Source organism: Lissotriton vulgaris, chromosome 12 (assembly GCF_964263255.1).
Source record: "Lissotriton vulgaris chromosome 12, aLisVul1.2, whole genome shotgun sequence".
In the NCBI taxonomy this organism is placed as follows: domain Eukaryota; kingdom Metazoa; phylum Chordata; class Amphibia; order Caudata; family Salamandridae; genus Lissotriton; species Lissotriton vulgaris.
The window spans coordinates 74,812,326-74,832,207 of NC_141700.1; positions in this window are offsets into that span (position 1 = coordinate 74,812,326).

The following is a 19,882-nucleotide window of genomic DNA, read 5'->3' on the forward strand; positions in this document are numbered from 1 at the left end:
AGGTATATTGGGGCAGTAGCCCCGGATCTACCCTTGGCACCAAATTTTTTTAATACATAGGTGCGGGGGTTGCCCAGAATGTGCATGCAAATACCTCACAAAAAAGTACCTGGGAATTTCTTTTTTATATACGTAGGGGTTGGGGCTACCCCGAATGGGTATGCCAATGCCACATTCCCAAGAAATTGCTAGTCTTTCTGCCGCCTCAGGCAGAGAAGGGGCAAAAGCCGCTTATCTTCTGGGGGGGGGGGGGGGCAGGCAGAAAGCCCAATAGGAATCAGGTAATACTAAAAAAATCTAGGTTTGGGCTGCCCAGAATGAGCATGCCAATGCCCACCCCCAAAGACTCAAGTCTTTCTGCTCCTCTAGGAGACCAATGTGAGTAGCCCCTGATCTGCGCCCGCCCCCCCCCCCCCCCCCCCCCCGGGGGGCAGCAGAGCTCACTAGGCACCAGCTATTAAGTTGGCTTTTAAGTATTGGGGGGGGGGGCTGCCCAGAATGGACTTACCAACGCAAGCCCCTTGCCATCTTTCTTCTTGGTAGGAAAACGTTGGTAGGCCTACGCGAGCCATACCTTGCAGGACTCCCCTGGATGTGTAGTTTTCAGGAATGGTTTTTCGGTTTCCCAAGATGGCTGCTGGGGCCAAAAATCCAGGTGATCCACCCCCCTTGTAAAACCAGGTTGTTTTATGATTATTTTGATGTCTCAATACGTTTTGGGCCCTTGCCGGTCACGGGTATGTGACCCACCTACGTGAGGGATACCATTTTTATCGGGAGAATTGGGGAAAATGCTGGGTGGTAGGAAATTTGCCAGCCTGGTGACACTAAAACTTTCCTTCCCACAGAGAAATTAGATTAAAATGAATTTTTTTCATCAATTTGAGGATTGCAGGGGATTCTGGGTAGGGTAACGGGGTTCCACATAAGCCATACCTCCCTGGACTCTCCTGGGGATCTAGTTTTCAGAAATGTGTGGGTTTGAAAGGTTTCCCCTAGATGACTGCCGACCCCAGGACCAAAAACCCAGGTGCCCCTTGCAAAACCTGGTTGTTTTGTAGTAGATAATTTTGAAGTCTCCAACACATTTAGGGCCTTTGTTTGCCGCTGGCACTAGGCCTACCCACACAAGTGAGGTACCAGTTCTTTGAAGACTTTGGGGAATGTGATTGTGTGTGGGGAATTTTGTGGATCCACTCAGATTCCAGAGCTTTCCACCACAAATGTGAGGATAATGTTTTCTTGACAAATGTTTGATTTGCAAGGGATTCTGTGTAACAACCTGGTGAGAGCCAGACATGTCACCCCATCCTGGATTTCCCTGGGAGTCTAGTTTAAAAAAATGTATAGGTTTGCTAGGTTTCCCTAGATGCTGGCAGAGCTAGGGTTAAAAATCTTCAGCTAGGCACTTGGCAAAAACAGTTTTTGCTGTAAAAATGTGGCGTCCACGTTGCGTTTTGGGCTGTTTCCTTTCGCGGGCACTACACCTACCCATACAAGTGAGGTACTATTTTTATCTGTAGACTTAGGGAATCGCAATTGTCGAGCAACTGTTGACTTTCAATGCACTTCTGCCATCCAACAGAAGACAATGTGTAAAAATAACTTTAAAAAATGTCCTATAAATTCACATGCTAGTATGGGTACCCACAATTTTGGAGATGTGGTAAAATGCCAAAACTGTGTGGGGAAAAAAATTTGATTTGAAGTCTGCTTGTCCCTGAAAGCTGTGAAGATGGTGACTTTAGCACGACAATCCCTTCGACACCATTTGCAGGGGAAAACTAGATGCTTTCCTCTAGCCCTTTTCCCCATTAAAAAAAAGGAAAATGTAGCTGTATTTTGGCTTATTTCTGGGTCTTCTCCAGGGTTAATCAACAAACCCTGGTACCTTTAAAATCCCCATGATGTTGGGGGGGGGGGGGGGGGGGGGGAGGAGAGAGAAAATGCAAATTTGGCATGGATACCTTGTGGTCAAAAAGTTACAGGGGCCTAAGCGTGAACTACCCCAAATAGCCAAAAAAGGCTTAGCCCATGGGTGGAAATGGCCTAGCACTAGTAGCGAAGGGGTTAATCTTTCAAAAGGTCTCTTTACAACTCGTTGACTCCAGTTAACCATCTGAATAAAGCTTATGGACACGTTTAGCCGCAAGTAGGCCAATGAGATGAACATTTCTTCCAGACAATTAGCTGCTTGCTTATATTCCTTGCATAGTCATGGGCTTTATTTTCTTAAAGGTGTGGTTGGTGCTATGCCACCTTCATTTCTTTGGCAAGCAAAGCTCTTGCATGTTCACTCATGTCTGGTGAATACATAAGATTTTGTGTATTGGTTGCAACAGAGTTCAGAGATAGTCTTGCAGTTGGTTAGCAACCTTTTTGCCAATAATTTTGTGAAAGAATGGCCATTGATTTCTTTATTGCTGTCCTAAGCAGATGCCCCCATTGCTTAATTTATAGGAGTGTTGGCGGCCGTTCTTGGCCTGTCCAGTCCCCTTTCTGGGAAGAGTTCAGAGATTTTGAAGTGGAATGTGATCCAAGCTTCAGTTTGGTCAAACTGACTGCCTGGTCCCTTTTTAGGTCGAGGGACTGTAGGCTTGGCCGAAGGCCAAGACCGGAAGTCAGGAGAATTATTGCTACTTAGAGTGGCTCCTTTATCCCACCTCCCTTTTCGTCTCATCTCCCATTGGCTGGCTTCCTAAAAGGAGGCCAGCCATTGAAGGAGGGACCCGTCCCTCCAAAGAAGCTCCGTCTCTTTCGGATTCGGGGGCGTGATTTTTTGCATTCTTTAGCCCTGTGACGTTGTCTGTCACTCAGGGCGCAAAAACACGCCCCCGAATCCGAAAATGGCCGTGCGTTTCTCCGAGGCATTGTCTCCTTGCCTCGGAGAGACGTGGTCGTGTTTTCGTAGCTGCTCGCCTCCCTTCCCTGCTGCTTTTAGGAGCTGCTTGGCTCCGCTCGCCTCCCCCCTCCCTCTGCCCTCCTCCGTCGTGCTCTCGCCTCCCCCCCCCTCCCTCTGCTGCAGCTCTCCTCCGTCGTGCTCTGCCGCTCCCCGGCCCCCACCCCTCCCTCCCGCATTCGTAATCGTGATTAGGCCACGGCAAGGCTGAAGACAGAATGCTTAAAAACTATCACTTTTAATATGTACTTCTCAGTGCATTGCTACAATGTGATCTATTAATGTGAAAACTTCCACATGTTACAGAAATACACGTTTTTAACCTCTTAAGCGCTGCCGACGGCCAACGGTCGTCACGAGCGCTACCTCCCCAGTGCTGCGCACGACCATTGGACGTCCATTCAGCACTAGTTCCAATGGACAGCGCAGCACTGGGGAGGGATATTTGCGCCGCAGCTAAGGTGTTAAAGAGACTTTTCCATTGTTTACGCGATTGTTGTTGAATGAGTTCTATTGTAAATGTTTTCAGGGCTCGGCAAGTACACGGACTGTCTCTAAGAACCAAGCCGGACCCCAACTCTGACTCGGCTTTCCCTATTTATTTGCTAGCTCCCCACCTCTAGACTTTAAGCTGTGTGGGACGTGCCCTGCACAACAGGGACCTGGGTTGCTTACGATTCGGGCAACTCAGGGAATGACGTGACAAACAGTAAAGGGATCGCGTTGCTAAGGGTCATTTCTCTAACGGGTAGTCGTTTCCCTTTAACGGTGAGACGAACTTATGTGACGTAAGACGTCTCGTTGCGTGCATGTCGCGTAGAGACGCAGTAGCCGGTTGTGTGAACTCTGATGGGAGCTGTCGTTCTTTGAGTTAAAGACACAAAGATCGCTATGGCGGCTCCTATAGATATGGAGCTGAAAAAGGTATCGTACTGCTATTTAACTCTGTTTTAATTACAGATTCGAACGACCGAAAGTATATTCAAGTTTAAGTACCAGTACCTTAACCTTGTTCCAGGCACAAGATGTCTTGTATTTAGCCATCTTTCATACCGAAACCGCATATAGCAAATTCTTTAGTTTGATATACGTTAACCCAGCGACGATGTATACAGCACGTATTTTTCGTTAAGCCCCCCTCCCCATCGTTCAACCAAGAAGCATCTCGCTGTGCCCCACGTCTCTGTGTTTTTTTATATATATATATATATTCATACATCCCACGTCCCCAATTCCCTGTTGAGCCTGAAAGAAGGCACACGAACTAACTGATGGACGCGTTCTGGTTTTCTTTCAACTCGGAAATCGTGCGTGGAACCACTCTCAATTACTCACGCGTGTTTGCCAGTGTGCCACTGCCTCGTATGTTAATCTTAGTTAGTTGTCTCCACCCAACAGGCAAGACTAAATACCTTTGGTGCACTCCCGTTTCCTTCATATGGCCAGTATGCAGTGGGGTGAACTCCAAGGCCTGGCGCAATTCAAGACCCCCAGACCCAGAGTGGAGGTGGAGCTCTGTAGGAATGGAGCTGCTCTGAAGCCAGACTACCCATGTTCCTGATTCTTTTGTTTTAGTTCTTAATTGTGTGAGAGGTTTATCATGCTGAAAGCTCCCTTTTTTTCCAGTCAATGAGACTATTAATTGGTATTAAGTACTTTCAGTATCTGTATTTTCTCGTTTTAGAGGGTTGACTCAATTAGCTTTTCAGTGTAGACCTAAAAATCACTCCTGACAGTCCTAATATAGCTGGTTATTAGCAAGTGTACTCAGTCCTCGAAAAATCCTGAAAATGTTACTAGATCTGCAGGTCTAGTGACTTAATCTACTTGACCTATTTGTAACGCTCTCGACCCATAATCTGGCTTCAAATGATGTGATCGAGGGCAAATCATTTAATTAATTGAGCCGCCATTTTGACATATGATCGCACCTTCAAATGCTGTCTGCTTTTACCAAAAGTTCTTTAATTTGATTTCGTAGACCTAAACTTTTTTCCATATCTAATACACATCTAGCCACATATACGATACACATTAACAACATTTTTATGAGGGTGGGGGCAGGAATATTTCTCAAATCATGGTTAAAAACTATCACTTTTAATAAATAAATAAATAACTAAAGCATGAAGGGGTGGGCCCACTGTCGTTTGTAATCAGCCGATTTTAAATTGAAATGACCACAAACTTTCCCACTGACATGCAGCTTTAATGCAAAGGTGCTGATGTTTCTAACCTCGAAAGGATGATGCACTAAGTAAGCCCACCAGCCATTCCAATAAATGACCTACAAGTTTCACAGAGATTTCAACAGCCTGCTGTGTTTTTTGCCATGCTGCTTCCCACAGCCTGAAAGCTCAATGCTGGCTAACATGTTCTCTTCAAACTGGGTTGGCTGTAAAATCCTCCACTCGACCAACTTTCTGAACTAGTCGACACATTTCATGTCACTGGTTAGGCAAATCTGAAAACAAAATCTTAAGCTAGGCCTTTGATAAACTCCTTATATCACCACCCTCCCTGGCAACTCTTTTGTACTGTGCCCTGAAAACTCATTTTCAAACAATTTAGCATATGCCCGTACCATTTCACCTATTTCCTGTCTTCTCCTGCTACCTCAAATTGGCTTTGTCCTGCTTGTTGTAATTAAGCTACTGCATTCCTTTATCCTCTCTATTAAATACATCATGTATTTCTTTAATGTGGACCCATTAATCATGTATTTCTTTAATGTGGACCCATTATTCTTATGTGTGAACGATGAAAATGTTGATAATTGTGCACTCTGGTGACGTCGTCACTATGCTGAAATTATTGATGATTGTCCGCTCGAGTGACTGCTGTCTCGCCATCCTGCCTTCCCTCTCCCTCCTGCCCTCCCTCTCCCTCCTGCCCTCCCTCTCCCTCCTGCCCCCCTCTCCCTCCTGCCCACCCTCTCCATTCTGCCCTCCCTCTCTATCCTGCCCTTACTCTCCATCCTGCCCTCCCTCTCCAGCCTGCCCTCACTCCATCCTGCCCTCCCTCTCCCTCCTGCCCTCCCTCTCCCTCCTGCCCTCCCACTCCCTCCTGCCCTCCCACTCCCTCCTGCCCTCCCACTCCCGCCCTCCCACTCCCTCCTGCCCTCCCACTCCCTCCTGCCCTCCCACTCCCTCCTGCCCTCCCACTCCCTCCTGCCCTCCCACTCCCTCCTGCCCTCCCACTCCCTCCTGCCCTCACTCTCTATCCTGCCCTCACTCTCCTGCCTGCCCTCTCCCTCCTGCCCACCCTTTCCTCCTGCCCTCTCTCTCCCTCCTGCCCTCTCTCCCTCCTGTCCTCTCTCCCTCCTGCCCTCTCTCTCCCTCCTGCCCTCTCTCCATCGCTCTCTCCATCTCTCTCCATCGCTCTCCATCGCTCTCTCCCTCCTGCCCTCCCTCTCAATCTCTCTCCCTCATGCCCTCTCTCTCCCTCATGCCCTCTCTCTCCCTCATGCCCTCTCTCTCCCTCCTGCCCTCCCTCTCCCTCCTGCCCTCCCTCTCCCTCCTGCCCTCCCTGCCCTCCATCTCCCTTCTGCCCTCCATCTCCCTTCTGCCCTCCCTCTCCCATCTGCCTTCCCTCTCCCTTCTGCCCTTTCCTCCTGCCCACCCTTTCCTCCTGCCCTCCCTCTCCATCTCTCTCTCCCGCCTGCCCTCTCTCTCCTTCCTGCCCCCTCTCTCCCTCCTGCCCTCCCTCTACCTCCTGCCCTCCCTCTCCATATCTCTATCCATCCTGCCCTCCCTCTCCCTCCTGCCCTCCCTCTCCCTCCTGCCCACCCTCTCCCTCCTGCCCCCTCTCTCTCAATCTCTCTCTCTCTCCTGCCCTCCCTCCTGCCCTCCCTCTCCCTCCTGCCCTCCCTCTCCCTCCTGCCCTCCCTCTCCCTCCTGCCCACCCTCTCCCTCCTGCCCACCCTCTCCATTCTGCCCTCCCTCTCTATCCTGCCCTCACTCTCCATCCTGCCCTCCCTCTCCAGCCTGCCCTCACTCCATCCTGCCCACCCTTTCCTCCTGCCCTCCCTCTCCATCTCTCTCTCCCTCCTGCCCTCTCTCTCCCTCCTGCCCTCTCTCCCTCCTGCCCTCTCTCTCCCTCCTGCCCTCTCTCCCTCCTGCCCTCTCTCCCTCCTGCCCTCTCTCTCCCTCCTGCCCTCTCTCTCCCTCCTGCCCTCTCTCCCTCCTGCCCTCCCACTCCCTCCTGCCCTCCCACTCCCTCCTGCCCTTCCACTCCCTCCTGCACTCCCACTCCCTCCTGCCCTCCCACTCCCTCCTGCCCTCCCACTCCCTCCTGCCCTCACTCTCCCTCCTGCCCTCACTCTCCCTCCTGCCCTCACTCTCCCTCCTGCCCTCACTCTCCCTCATGCCCTCTCTCTCCCTCCTGCCCTCTCTCTCCCTCCTGCCCTCTCTCTCTCCCTCCTGCCCACCCTCTCCCTCCTGCCCACCCTCTACCTCCTGCCCTCCCTCTCCCTTCTGCCCTCCCTCTCCCTTCTGCCCTCCATCTCCCTTCTGCCCTCCCTCTCCCATCTGCCTTCCCTCTCCCATCTGCCTTCCCTCTCCCTTCTGCCCTTTCCTCCTGCCCACCCTTTCCTCCTGCCCTCCCTCTCCATCTCTCTCTCCCGCCTGCCCTCTCTCTCCTTCCTGCCCCCTCTCTCCCTCCTGCCCTCCCTCTCTATCCTGCCCTCACTCTCCATCCTGCCCTCACTCTCCATCCTGCCCTCCCTCTCCAGCCTGCCCTCACTCCATCCTGCCCACCCTTTCCTCCTGCCCTCCCTCTCCATCTCCCTCCTGCCCTCTCTCTCCCTCCTGCCCTCTCTCTCCCTCCTGCCCTCTCTCTCCCTCCTGCCCTCTCTCTCCCTCCTGCCCTCTCTCTCCCTCCTGCCCTCCCACTCCCTCCTGCCCTCCCACTCCCTCCTGCACTCCCTCCTGCCCTCCCACTCCCTCCTGCCCTCCCACTCCCTCCTGCCCTCCCTCTCCCTCCTGCCCTCCCTCTCCCTCCTGCCCTCCCTCTCCCTCCTGCCCTCACTCTCCCTCCTGCCCTCACTCTCCCTCCTGCCCTCACTCTCCCTCCTGCCCTCACTCTCCCTCCTGCCCTCACTCTCCCTCCTGCCCTCACTCTCCCTCCTGCCCTCACTCTCCCTCCTGCCCTCACTCTCCCTCCTGCCCTCACTCTCCCTCCTGCCCTCACTCTCCCTCCTGCCCTCACTCTCCCTCCTGCCCTCACTCTCCCTCCTGCCCTCACTCTCCCTCCTGCCCTCTCTCTCCCTCCTGCCCTCTCTCCATCTCTCTCTCCATCTCTCCCTCCCTCATGCCCTCCCTCTCAATCTCTCTCCCTCCTGCCCTCCCTCTCCCTCCTGCCCTCCCTCTCCCTCCTGCCCTCCCTCTCCCTTCTGCCCTCCCTCTCCCTTCTACCCTCCCTCTCCCTTCTACCCTCCCTCTCCCTTCTACCCTCCCTCTCCCTCCTGCCCTCCCTCTCCCTCCTGCCCTCCCTCTCCCTCCTGCCCACCCTCCCTCTCCCTCCTGCCCTCCCTTCTGCCCTCACTCTCTCTTCTGCCCTCACTCTCCCTTCTGCCCTTTCCTCCTGCCCACCCTTTCCTCCTGGCCACCCTTTCCTCCTGGCCACCCTTTCCTCCTGCCCTCCCTCTCCATCTCTCTCTCCCGCCTGCCCTCTCTCTCCTTCCTGCCCCCTCTCTCCCTCCTGCCCTCTCTCTCCCCTCCCTCTCCCTCCCCCTCTGTCATCTCACTGTGTGTGTGTGTCTGTCTGTCTGTGTCAGCCTTCAGCTTCCTCAGCGCACACACCCAGACAGCCGCACCAAAGTACTTAGCAGGTCTTTAAAAGACCATTTACATGTTATTGAGGCTTTGTTGTAGCGCCCCTGCATCTCCACTCTGACCATCACCTCTCGCCCGGCCCCACAGAGCAGAGGCTTTGTCGTATTTCACCTCTTAGCGCCACCTAAAAGGTTAGGTTAATCTCAATATGTGAACCATGATTAGTGAGAACAATAAATAGATCTTAGAGCACTCACCCAGCCCCCTCTAAACATAGTGGTGTAACACAGGCCCGCACAGGCCCCGTGGTGCTGCGGCCCGCAAGCTGCAGGGGGCCCACTCAGCACAATACTCTAGCCTGCGAGCTCTGGGGTGCACACAACATAAAAGAAAATAGCTACTAGCTTTTTTTAAACATACTTTTATTGGTTGTATTCAGGTTATCATTACAATCGAGCATGGCATTATTATAGGTTTCAGGAATCATCAACATAATACACAGTACACAGTTGGTCTTCCAATCTTACATTCAGTGACATATGACTTTTCCATTGTACTTGCTATAGTCAAACAGTTTATGTATGTATTTGGTGTATTTCAATGTAGCTTTCCAATATAGGATGGCTGTTTTGAGCAACAAGGGTATTTTAGAGACAGGCAAAAGCAGTCTGTGCTTGCTCCCATACCCCCTGGCTGTGCTTGCTTCCCCGCCCCCTGGCTGTGCTTGCTTCCCCGCCCCCTGGCTGTGCTTGCTTCCCCGCCCCCTGGCTGTGCTTGCTTCCCCGCCCCCTGGCTGTGCTTGCTTCCCCGCCCCCTGGCTGTGCTTGCTTCCCCGCCCCCTGGCTGTGCTTGCTTCCCCGCCCCCTGGCTGTGCTTGCTTCCCCGCCCCCTGGCTGTGCTTGCTTCCCCGCCCCCTGGCTGTGCTTGCTCCCCCGCCCCCTGGCTGTGCTTGCTCCCCCGTGTGTGTGTGTGTGTGGCTCTGGGTGTGTGTGTGTGGCTCTGGGTGTGTGTGTGTAAATGCAATAGGTCATGCATTTGCGAGCGATTAACCTATTGGCATTGCAAATGACAATGCCATTTATTTAACGAGTAAGCTATTGGCGGTGTAAATGACAATGACGTTTATTGAAGATTAAAAAAATTAAAAAAATGTCATGAGCAATGCCAATAGCTCTACCTTTAATAATGCCGAGACCATTGCATTGTAAATGCTTGTTTTTGGTCTCGCCTGAGACAGCGCTTGGAGACATTTAGTAAGTGGCTTTTAAAAGTGCCACCAGAGGATTTTGCTGGCCTACAGTTTGCGTTTACGAGCTCGTGCACAGCTGCCATCTGTGTTTTTATTGCTGTAATCATGCTCCTCTGCTTGCACTCCCCCCCCTCCTCCTTGTCAGTTTCATTTGTCTAACACTGTGAATGCTCCTGCCTCCACCAGGCAAACACACCACCAGCTGTCGCTTCACGCTTCCACCAGGGGCACACCACCAGCCGTCAGTGCACGCTTACACCGGGCACACACACCAGCAGCCGACAGTGCATGCTTTCACCGGGCACACACACCACCAGCTGTCAGTGCACGCTTTCATCGGGCACACACACCACCAGCAGTCGGTGCACGCTTCCACCAGGCACTCACCCCATCAGCTGTCCGTGCTTGCTTCCACCAGGCATATACCACCAGCTGTATGTGCACACTTTCACTAGGCACACACACCACCAGCTGTTAGTGCAGTAGGCAGGCTCTTCTCAGAGTTTCTTGGTAAATGTGTTTGATGCCTTGAAGGGAGTGAGAGTTTACTTAAACCATGCTGAGTACGCAGGTGCAGTGCATGAACTCCTGTGAGTGAGTCATGCTGCCTGGGGATCACTCACTCCACGCTTGTAAATTGCGTCTGCACCAGGCTTTTTCTCATTTGCAAAGTTGTGCGCAGCTAGGCAGCCCCCACACCCCCGGGAATGATTGCTTCCTACAACCAGAATGGAAACAACATTCAAAGCAATGAAAACAAATTCATTTGATGCAAAGAACTGTTAACAAAAACCGTGTCCAGCTATTGTTGATTTGGCAACTTAAACAAAATAGCAACAAAAAAACAAACAAGCAAGGGTATAGCCAATAGGTCTTGCTTTTTGGACCCTATAAGTATTTAGTTCTGCAGCAGAATATCCTTGGTGCAACAACACCAACTGTTGCATGGCTAAACACTTATAAGGTCCCAAATGTTAGCCCTATTGGCTATGCCATGCTTGGTTTTTAGATCTCGCTACGACTAACGCGCTAAAAGCGCGTTCTCTCAGCGAACTATAGTCGGCGCTGTCAAACGACGAGCGGAGACAAGAGCTGGCCGCGCGCCCAGCATTCCCTATGAAGCTGTCTGATTCCGACGCGCGCCTTTGGATCGGGTTGGGCGCATGAGCTTCTACCGTAGACGGCTCACGTGATGTCGCGCGGCCCAATCCGAAGGCACGCGTCTGAATCGGCTCTCGCAGTCCTGCCCATTCTGGCGGACCGGCACTCGCCCTGCACGTCTTGTTTGATCTAGGTAACTCCCATGGTCTGCAACGGGTAGTTCCTATGTTTAACTGACACTAGGGTTTGCATTGCAAAAGAGGGTTGCATGGTGACAATCAGGTGCAGTAATAACCACGATAAAAGCCGGTGCCAAGTGCAGTTCGTTACACATTATGTGAACCTTGTGACGGTGATGAGCCGAGTCAGCATAACGGGCCCGGCCTGCAAGTTACACACAGATCTTTGAAACTTGTTTGTTGATTGGCATCTCATCTTGATTAAAACTTGTTACCTGTGGAATAAACGTGCTCTTTCTCGTCCCCCACACACATGCCATCTCGCACATCTAGTTCATGAACCCCTGCTAACTGCCTAAGTGGTAAAGGGATTCCTAAGTGGGATCAAGTCACCCCGTCGCTACTGACCTGCCCTCGTTTTACAGCTCTTACCTCACTTCAAGATGTGCTGCAGCCTCCTCCACTTAGCATTACATGGTGCTATATATGCTCTGGTCAGAGAGTTACACAATCGAGAATGTTCCCCATAGCGCTGCTTTGTTTCCCAGCCTCTACAAGCTAACCCAGGCTCGCGCCACTGGTGCATGGACCCGCTGTGCGCTGCATTAGCAACTGCTTCCTTCCCACCACCACAATCTGAGTATTTATTCTTTGCCCCCAGCTCCCTCACTCCTTGAGGTTGCACCGACCTATGTTGGGTCCACTCACAGTTTTAAGCAACGCAGCTTTGAATGTAACAGAGTCACTGTTACACTGATGCGTATAGCGTAAAACAGATACCACATTCACAGGGTCTAGTCCTGATCGAATCCTGCCTGATAGGTCACCTGTATGAGGCAAGGAGGACGGGGAATCAACAGTTAGAATACTGCCACCCGGTGCGCGAGCCCTTACAGAGTGGCGGGACAAATTAAAATAGAAGTGCTCGGACCACCGCCTAGAGTGTAGCCACGGCAAGCGATTTCACAGCCTTAGTTGGCAGTTCTATAGCACATGTACTGCCATTAACATGGTGTTGGGTACATTTGATAGTCGGGGGCGGGCGGCGCAATCATACCGCCCGCCTTAACAATGTGCTTGTATTGTCAGAGACTTGAGATACTAACTTTGATGTATTTATTTTAAGGATGTACATACATGTGTACTGGTATGTGGAAACATTTATGTGAAAACAATGAATCTGACCGTGTGCCATGTAACTGCTGCTCGTGTAAAACAGCCCAATGCCCCCAGGCCAAGATATATATATTAATGCACATCCCTTCCCCAGAAAGACCTGTTCACCTCCCAAAAAATCGAGTTCTTCCTAATGTAAAGCGCTTGGATACCCACGGGTCTAGCCAGCGCTATATAAAACCCATTAAATAAATGAATAAAAATACATGTTTGTTATGAGGGAAGTTTTGTATACATTGCATAGAACACTATGCCAAACAAATCTATTTGCTTTTGAACCATAGCAGCTTGGTTTCTGTATGCAATTAAGGAACGCAGAGATTGCTTTGGGTAGCTATATGCAATTAAGCTGTTAATATTTCTCTTTCAGCCTCATGTTGAGAGGAATCCTTTTTTCGTTGCATTGAAAATATTACTTTAAGTATGATCATGTTTGTATTAAGTCATTAAATGTCACACTTTCTTAAGCCGAACGCTGATAGAGATGGAAGTGGCTTCCTGACTGCAAGAGCCCTAAAAACAATGACAAAGATAAGTCAAGGGATGTGAAAAAGGTTTTGCTTTATAATTTATTAATATTAATCACATAGCAAAGGGCAGTTGAGCTTAAAATCTCTAATTTACTGCATTTTTGCTACTTGGGAGAAAATATTTGTTAATGAGGTTGAGTATTGTTTCTGTATATATATTTTATATAAACCAAGCACAAAATTGCTTCTGTTAACTCTTAGAAAATATTTGTATTTCATTAAGGGTCAACGTAGTAAAAGACTGGTTTCAAATTTCTTACTGACTTAGAAACTGCCTTTGATTTTTATGGAAAAAGAACAATTGATGGACAGAATGCAGAACAATGGCATACATTCACCCCAGTACAGAGATCTGGGCCTAAATCTATTGTTTTCGTTTGCTCACCATGCCCTTCCAGTTTGGACCCAGCCATATGCAAATCAGTCTTGACCCTGCGACCAATGGGAACAGTCCAGCCTGAACTGCCTGGCCAAGTCCTCCCTGGACTGGGAACAAGCATTCTAGGACCGGTTTCGGACTTCCAGCCAGGATAGCTTGACTCCAGTGGCATGGAGAGCACGGGACCCATGTCGGGGCATACCCGTCCCACTCGGGGTGACAAAGGCAAAAATAACAATTGATGGACTTGTCGTCTTGGCAACTGGAGAGGGCAAGCAGCTCCTCAAAATATTATGCGACCAGATTACACACCAGAATTATGTGATCCTAGGTGTGGAGCTGATACAAAGTGGGTACAAAGTGGGTGGGTAGAGCCCTGTTCAATTGACGGTGGTGTGAGGAGCAGAGATGGGGTAGCCTAAGCGCATGCACGTCTATTATTTTTTGCAGTAGAATAACCTGATGTATGCAGGCAGGTTAGTTTCAGAACTAGTGAGGTATGTATTCTGGAGGATAAGCAGCTCTTTTGTATAGCATTGCTCAGTCTACCCCCAGGAAGCCAGGAGGATTTGTTTAAACATTCCATCTGGTTTGCACCGCGAGATGACTGAAAGTTATGCATAATTGTCATGCTGCATCTCATGTTAGAGGGACCCTCTTTTTCCCAAAAATGCATTTGCCCACTGACCTCTTGTGCTATGCAATGGCATGGGCAGACACACATGCCTGGGACACAAAGCTAACTGTACCCCGACAGACCCATGCTCCCATCACATCTTCAACAAGGCAAACTCCGTTATCGCACCCCATCTCCGAGACGTCATCAACTGCTCCTTCAACTCCGCCACATTCCCAGAAAGCTGGAAACACACCGAACTCAGCGCCCTTCTGAAGAAACCCACAGCTGACCCCTCCGAACTCAAAAACTACCGCCCTATCTCGCTCCTCCCATTCCCTGCCAAAGTCATTGAGAAAGCTGTCAACAATCAACTCGCTGCCTTCCTCGAAACCAACAAATCACTCGACTCCTCACAGTCTGGCTTCCGAGCCAAACACAGCACCGAAACCGGCCTCATCGCAGCTACAGACGACATCTGAACTTTACTGGACAACGGAGACACAGTCGCCCTCATCCTCCTTGACCTCTCTGCAGCCTTCGACACAGTCTGCCATAGCACCCTGATACAACGCCTTAGAAACATCGGAATTCAAGGAAAAGCATTGGACTGGATCATCTCGTTCCTCGCTGGAAGAACTCAGAGAGTCCGCCTCCCCCCTTTCAAGTCAAAGGCCTCCGAAGTCATCTGTGGCGTCCCGCAAGGATCATCACTCAGCCCCACCCTCTTCAACGTCTACATGAGCCCCCTCGCAACCATCGCACGGAAACACAACCTCAACATCATCTCCTACGCTGATGACACTCAGCTGATCCTCTCACTCACCAAAGACCCAATCACCGCCAAAACCAACCTACCATGAAGGGATGAAAGAAGTAGCCGAGTGGATGAAGCACAGCCGTCTGAAACTGAACTCGGACAAAACAGAAGTCCTCATCTTAGGTACATCCCCTTCCGCATGGGACGACTCTTGGTGGTCAACGGCCCTAGGAACAGCCCCCATACCGACGGACCACGCACGGAACCTGGGCATCATCCTGGACTCCTCACTCTCGATGACCAGACAAGTCAACGCCGTCTCATCATCATGCTTCAATATCCTACGCATGCTCAAAAAAACATTTAGCTGGATCCCCACCGAAACAAGAAAAACCGTCACCCACGCTCTGATTACTAGCCGTCTGGACTACGGAAACACCCTTTACGCCGGTACCACCGCAAAACTGCAGAAAAAACTCCAACGTATCCAAAATGCTTCAGCCAGACTCATACTAGACATCCCTCGCAAAGACCACATCTCCGGTCACCTGAAAGACCTGCACTGGCTCCCCGTCAACAAAAGGATAACTTTCCGTCTCCTCACCCACGCACACAAAGCCCTCTACGAACTCGGACCGGATTGCCTCAACACGCGCCTTTCCTTCTACACCCCCACCCGCCAGCTGCGTTCGTCCAACCAAGCCCTCGCCGCCGTCCCGCGCATCCACAAAGCCACCATGGGGGGAAGATCCTTCTCCTACTTAGCAGCCAAAACCTGGAATTCCCTCCCCACCCACCTCCGCCTCACTCAAAACCACCTAGCCTTCAGAAAACAGCTTAAAACCTGGATATTCGATAAGTAAACCTCCCCCCCTTCCTCAAGCGCCTTGAGACCCTCTGGGTATGTAGTGCGCTATATAAATTATGACTTGACTTGACTTGACTTGGTGTCCCACAAAGCGGTCTTGGGTCCACCCATTTCTTATGTATACCATCTTGGTAACATCCTCTCCTGTCAATTCTATTTTTTTAATATATATTTTTTGCTTTTTTTAAGGTCTGGGCTAGATGCAGTAGTCGAAACTACAGTTGAGGTGCCTTATTTTCTGTGTATAAGTGAGGGGTTAAACACGCTGCAGTATCAGATATGCCCATGTAATGAGTTCATGATGCTTGCGACATCCTGTACAAACACTGTATGAGCTGTGTGGATGTGTGTGCATGGGAGGCATATTTTTTTTTCTCTCGAGTTTGGACGGTAGAGGTTCAAGCGTGGAAGGTGTAATTCAAATTATTACTTTAGAAATATGTTAATCTTTGATACCAATAAGGAATTGGATCACATTTATTAAAGCAGTTACACCAGTGCTTGCCCATCAGAAGACCCCTTCCCTGGCACATCTACATTAGGGCACTTAATTTGTACTGCCCCGTCTTCTTGGACACCTTAAGTGAATTATTTTATGAACTGGGACAACACAAGATCACAGTCGGGCCTAGAGCCTTGCACAGCGCAAATATACATTTTTCCTGTAAGAGTTTGATATGCTTGTTTTATTTATTAGTTTTCACTTTTATATGGCGCAAACTTTCCCCGCAGGTATCAGAGTGCCTTAAATCCGCATGCTTATAACAAGCAAGACTAGCACTCTATATTACTGCCAACTTTGCTAAGCAACAGCTAACCATTCACAAACAATGTTTATATACCAATTGCAAATTAAAGAAAATAAATTAATGCAAAGCATTGTCATTTACAATGCCAGTAACTCAAACTTTATTGCTGCGAGACCTATTGCATTGCAAACGCTTGTTCTTTTTTGTTAAGCCCTCTGACAGTACGTGTGTTTTCTTCCCTCCTGTCTGCTAAGCTAGGTACCCCCTCAGTAAAAATGTCAGTGCCAAAAAACGTCCTGGGTAATCTGTATAAAATTTATAGTTTTGTGATAATTACATTTTACACACATGAATATCACATGATCTTCTTGCCTGGCTTTCTTTGATGCTTCGATTTCACGCATGCCAGCCATGCTAGTCAAGACATGACTGCATGTGACATCCTCATGCATGGATGGGAGGGGCTGGTGCTCTTCAGCACAAAGCCATTTTTTGTAGTACTTGTGCCAAATTTTCAGCGCTAAATAAATTCTGTGCCAGGAAGTAAGTAGATTGCCATAGGAAATTGTGCCACTTAGCTTTGTCAAGTTCTTAAGCTGAGTATTCGTAAATTTGAGCGTTCATGGGTAGATCATGCCAGGATGGAATGAAAATTCTTAGGGGGATATCAACAAGGGGCCGTGGTAATCATCACAAATCGTGCTTAGCGCGATTTGCATTAGTGCCGTACATCGCCGTGTTATTGGTGTATTTACAACGATTTACTAACAGGCGATGTGAAACCTTTGATATACGGCGATTTAAAGCAATACCCCCTGAAAACCAGCGAAGTCAGCATTGCGCTGAGTAAAATGTTGATAATAGGGAGAAGTGGATGTAACCTTACAATCCACCTCCCATTATGCACATGGCGAAGTCGGAACATTTCCAGACGTTAGTTTTCAGCGATGTCGGCGTGGCTTTTTCATCGCTGCACGTTGTCTGGGCCGGATTGTTGATACCGCGATGTGCGGTTAGCGATCAATTTCCCTGTTCTTTCCTGAAGATACACCCACTTTGCATCTCATTAGCGATGCAAAGCGAGGCGTTATTAAAAAGGCAGCAAACATGCGCTAGTTCATGTTTGCGCTTCCTTGTTAATAGGGCGATGGCATTATCTCTGCTTTAGCGGCGAAAAGTGACCATAAAGTGGAGATGGAGTACTTGATAATATGCCCCTTAGTCGCTTGGTAGGTTTGATAAATGTCTGAGTTACTTTACTCATTTCGCTTAGCGCACAAAAATCAGACATAATGGATTGTGCTCCTAGTTCGTGCGCTTGATTCAGCATTTACAAAGAAAATAGGGGTATAATGTGCAGTAGCAACCATATGTTGCTCATTTTTAAGGCACTCTTTGCATATGATACTCACTGTTGATGCAGGTGGTAAGAACAAGCTGAAAATCTATTGGAAGCACTAATTGCCCTTGGCTCTAAACCAGCATTGAAATAGCTAATGGGTAAAATCGTGTAGACCAATAGGTGTTATATGGCAGCTGTTGCCAGCAATGCCATTCTCTGGCCTCACACTCATACCGAAAAATGAGGGTGCATTTGTTTTCTGCTCTAAGATGTCAGATGCCACTTAGATTGGGTAATGAAGGAAATTTTAAGTGTGCAAAAGATCTTTATATCTGGCAGTGGCCTCACAAAAAATGATGGGGGGATAAAAAAGACTGATAGAGCGACAGAGTGGCGTGTAGCAAAGTGAAACAAAGGGAAGGGAGTGGGGCTATTGAAGAATCAACAGACATGTGAAGGTGCTTCTTATGACCTGACAGAAAATAGCAGCTGTCGGCCCCTTTAAAGAAAAAAAAGTTATTGAAGGGTCACGAGGGGTAGGGTAGCAGTGGAGGAGTAGGTTAAGGGTGTTAAGCAGTACATGAGCATGAGAAAATGCTTACCCATGGATTGTTCAACACTTTTTTTTAAGTTATACGCTAAATAGGAGCAATGGAAGGTCACACACTAGTGGGTCAAAGGCATGGTGAAGATATTGTTTCAGGAGAGGGACAAACACAAGAAATGGATTGCAAGCCATTGAATAAGCAGCAACCAAATGAGTGACAATGAGGTAAGAAAGGGTTGTACTCTGAGCTCACTTTATAGTTTTGGTGGCCCATGAGAGGCATTTGGCTACAGATAGCTAAACTCACAGCGGCTGTTTGCACCCACTTTGCCACTTGCATCAGGGTTTCTAAATAAGACATTTTCAGTCCAATTTGGCAAACCTTTGTGAAGAGGTGCCCTACATTTTTCGTTTACTTCCCCATATTGAATTCAAATATAGTTTTAATTGAGAGGGTCCAAATTGCTATGTTAAAATTGTACACTTGTCCAAAAATGATTGCCCTCTCAACTGCTGAAAGCTACACTGAATAGGAGCAATTGTGAAGATTGTATTTGCAGTGCTTAATTTGTGCTAGTGATTCCAGGTTCTCAGTACTGCACTTATGATAGCACACCACATGGTGGTGCTGTCTGTCTAATTCCATGTGGAGCACATCCGTTTAACAATGGAATGCAGTCCAGGCCATTCTTAATGCTTTGCATGGACTTAAATTGTCCAAACTTACCTTTTTTTATAGGAGTATTATGTTTAGTAGGGGGTTTCTACTGGCATGTGTTAGTGATGGTCGTTCCACTTGGTAGTGTAACCTGCAGTGGCATCCTGAGCAATACTTTGGGCTTTGGCAACTAATTGCTTACAAATTAGGCACTGCAGTTGTGGCATTTGAATAGCGCTGTCTTACATTTGTGAGGCCCATGTTGCATGCTGACTGATTCAGTAAGTAGGTACTCTGTGTAACCTATAGAGAACTGAGTACATCCACCACCGTTGTGACACTGGCAGAAGGCCCGGCTTTAGCTCTGGTGGCGCCTAGGGTGACAATCTCTTTTGGTGCACCCCGACACAGGCGCAACTAGTCAAATTTTGGGGAGGCTATGAAAAAATTTCGGGGGGGGGGCTGATTTTTCAAGCAATAGGTAGAGTGGAACTGCAGGGGCTCTTAGAAGGGGTGAAACAACAACGAGGCCTCATTAACATGCAAATGGTCTTTTAAAGACCTGTGAAGTGCTCGGTTGCGGCTGTTTGTGTGCGCGCCTGGGAAGCTGTCTCACCCCGGACTGCCACACACGACGGGGGGCTGAAGCCCTTTGAGTCCAATGGGTGTTGTGCACCTGCACCCCGATGACCTCGTCGGATTCTCTCAGTACCACCAGGCAGAAGTGCCCCTTACCTCTCCATAGCCCTTCTCTCACATACATTTAATTTGTTTTGAGGCGCTAGTAATGACTTCGCTATCCACATAAAATACAGATCTGTTCTTTGCAGCAGACATATTAACCCTCAACGCTACTTTATGGAGAGTCAAAACTGCCACTGGACAAAACTGATCTGTGACTCTCTCTAGCACAGTGTTCTTCAATCTGTGGGGCGCGCCCCCCGGGGGGGGGGGTGCGTCACCATCCCAGGGGGGGCGCGCACTCCACTCGAAAATCTTCCCTTTATTTCTTGTTTTTCCTCTGTCCCACGCCCATGTTCTCACCCATTTCAAAT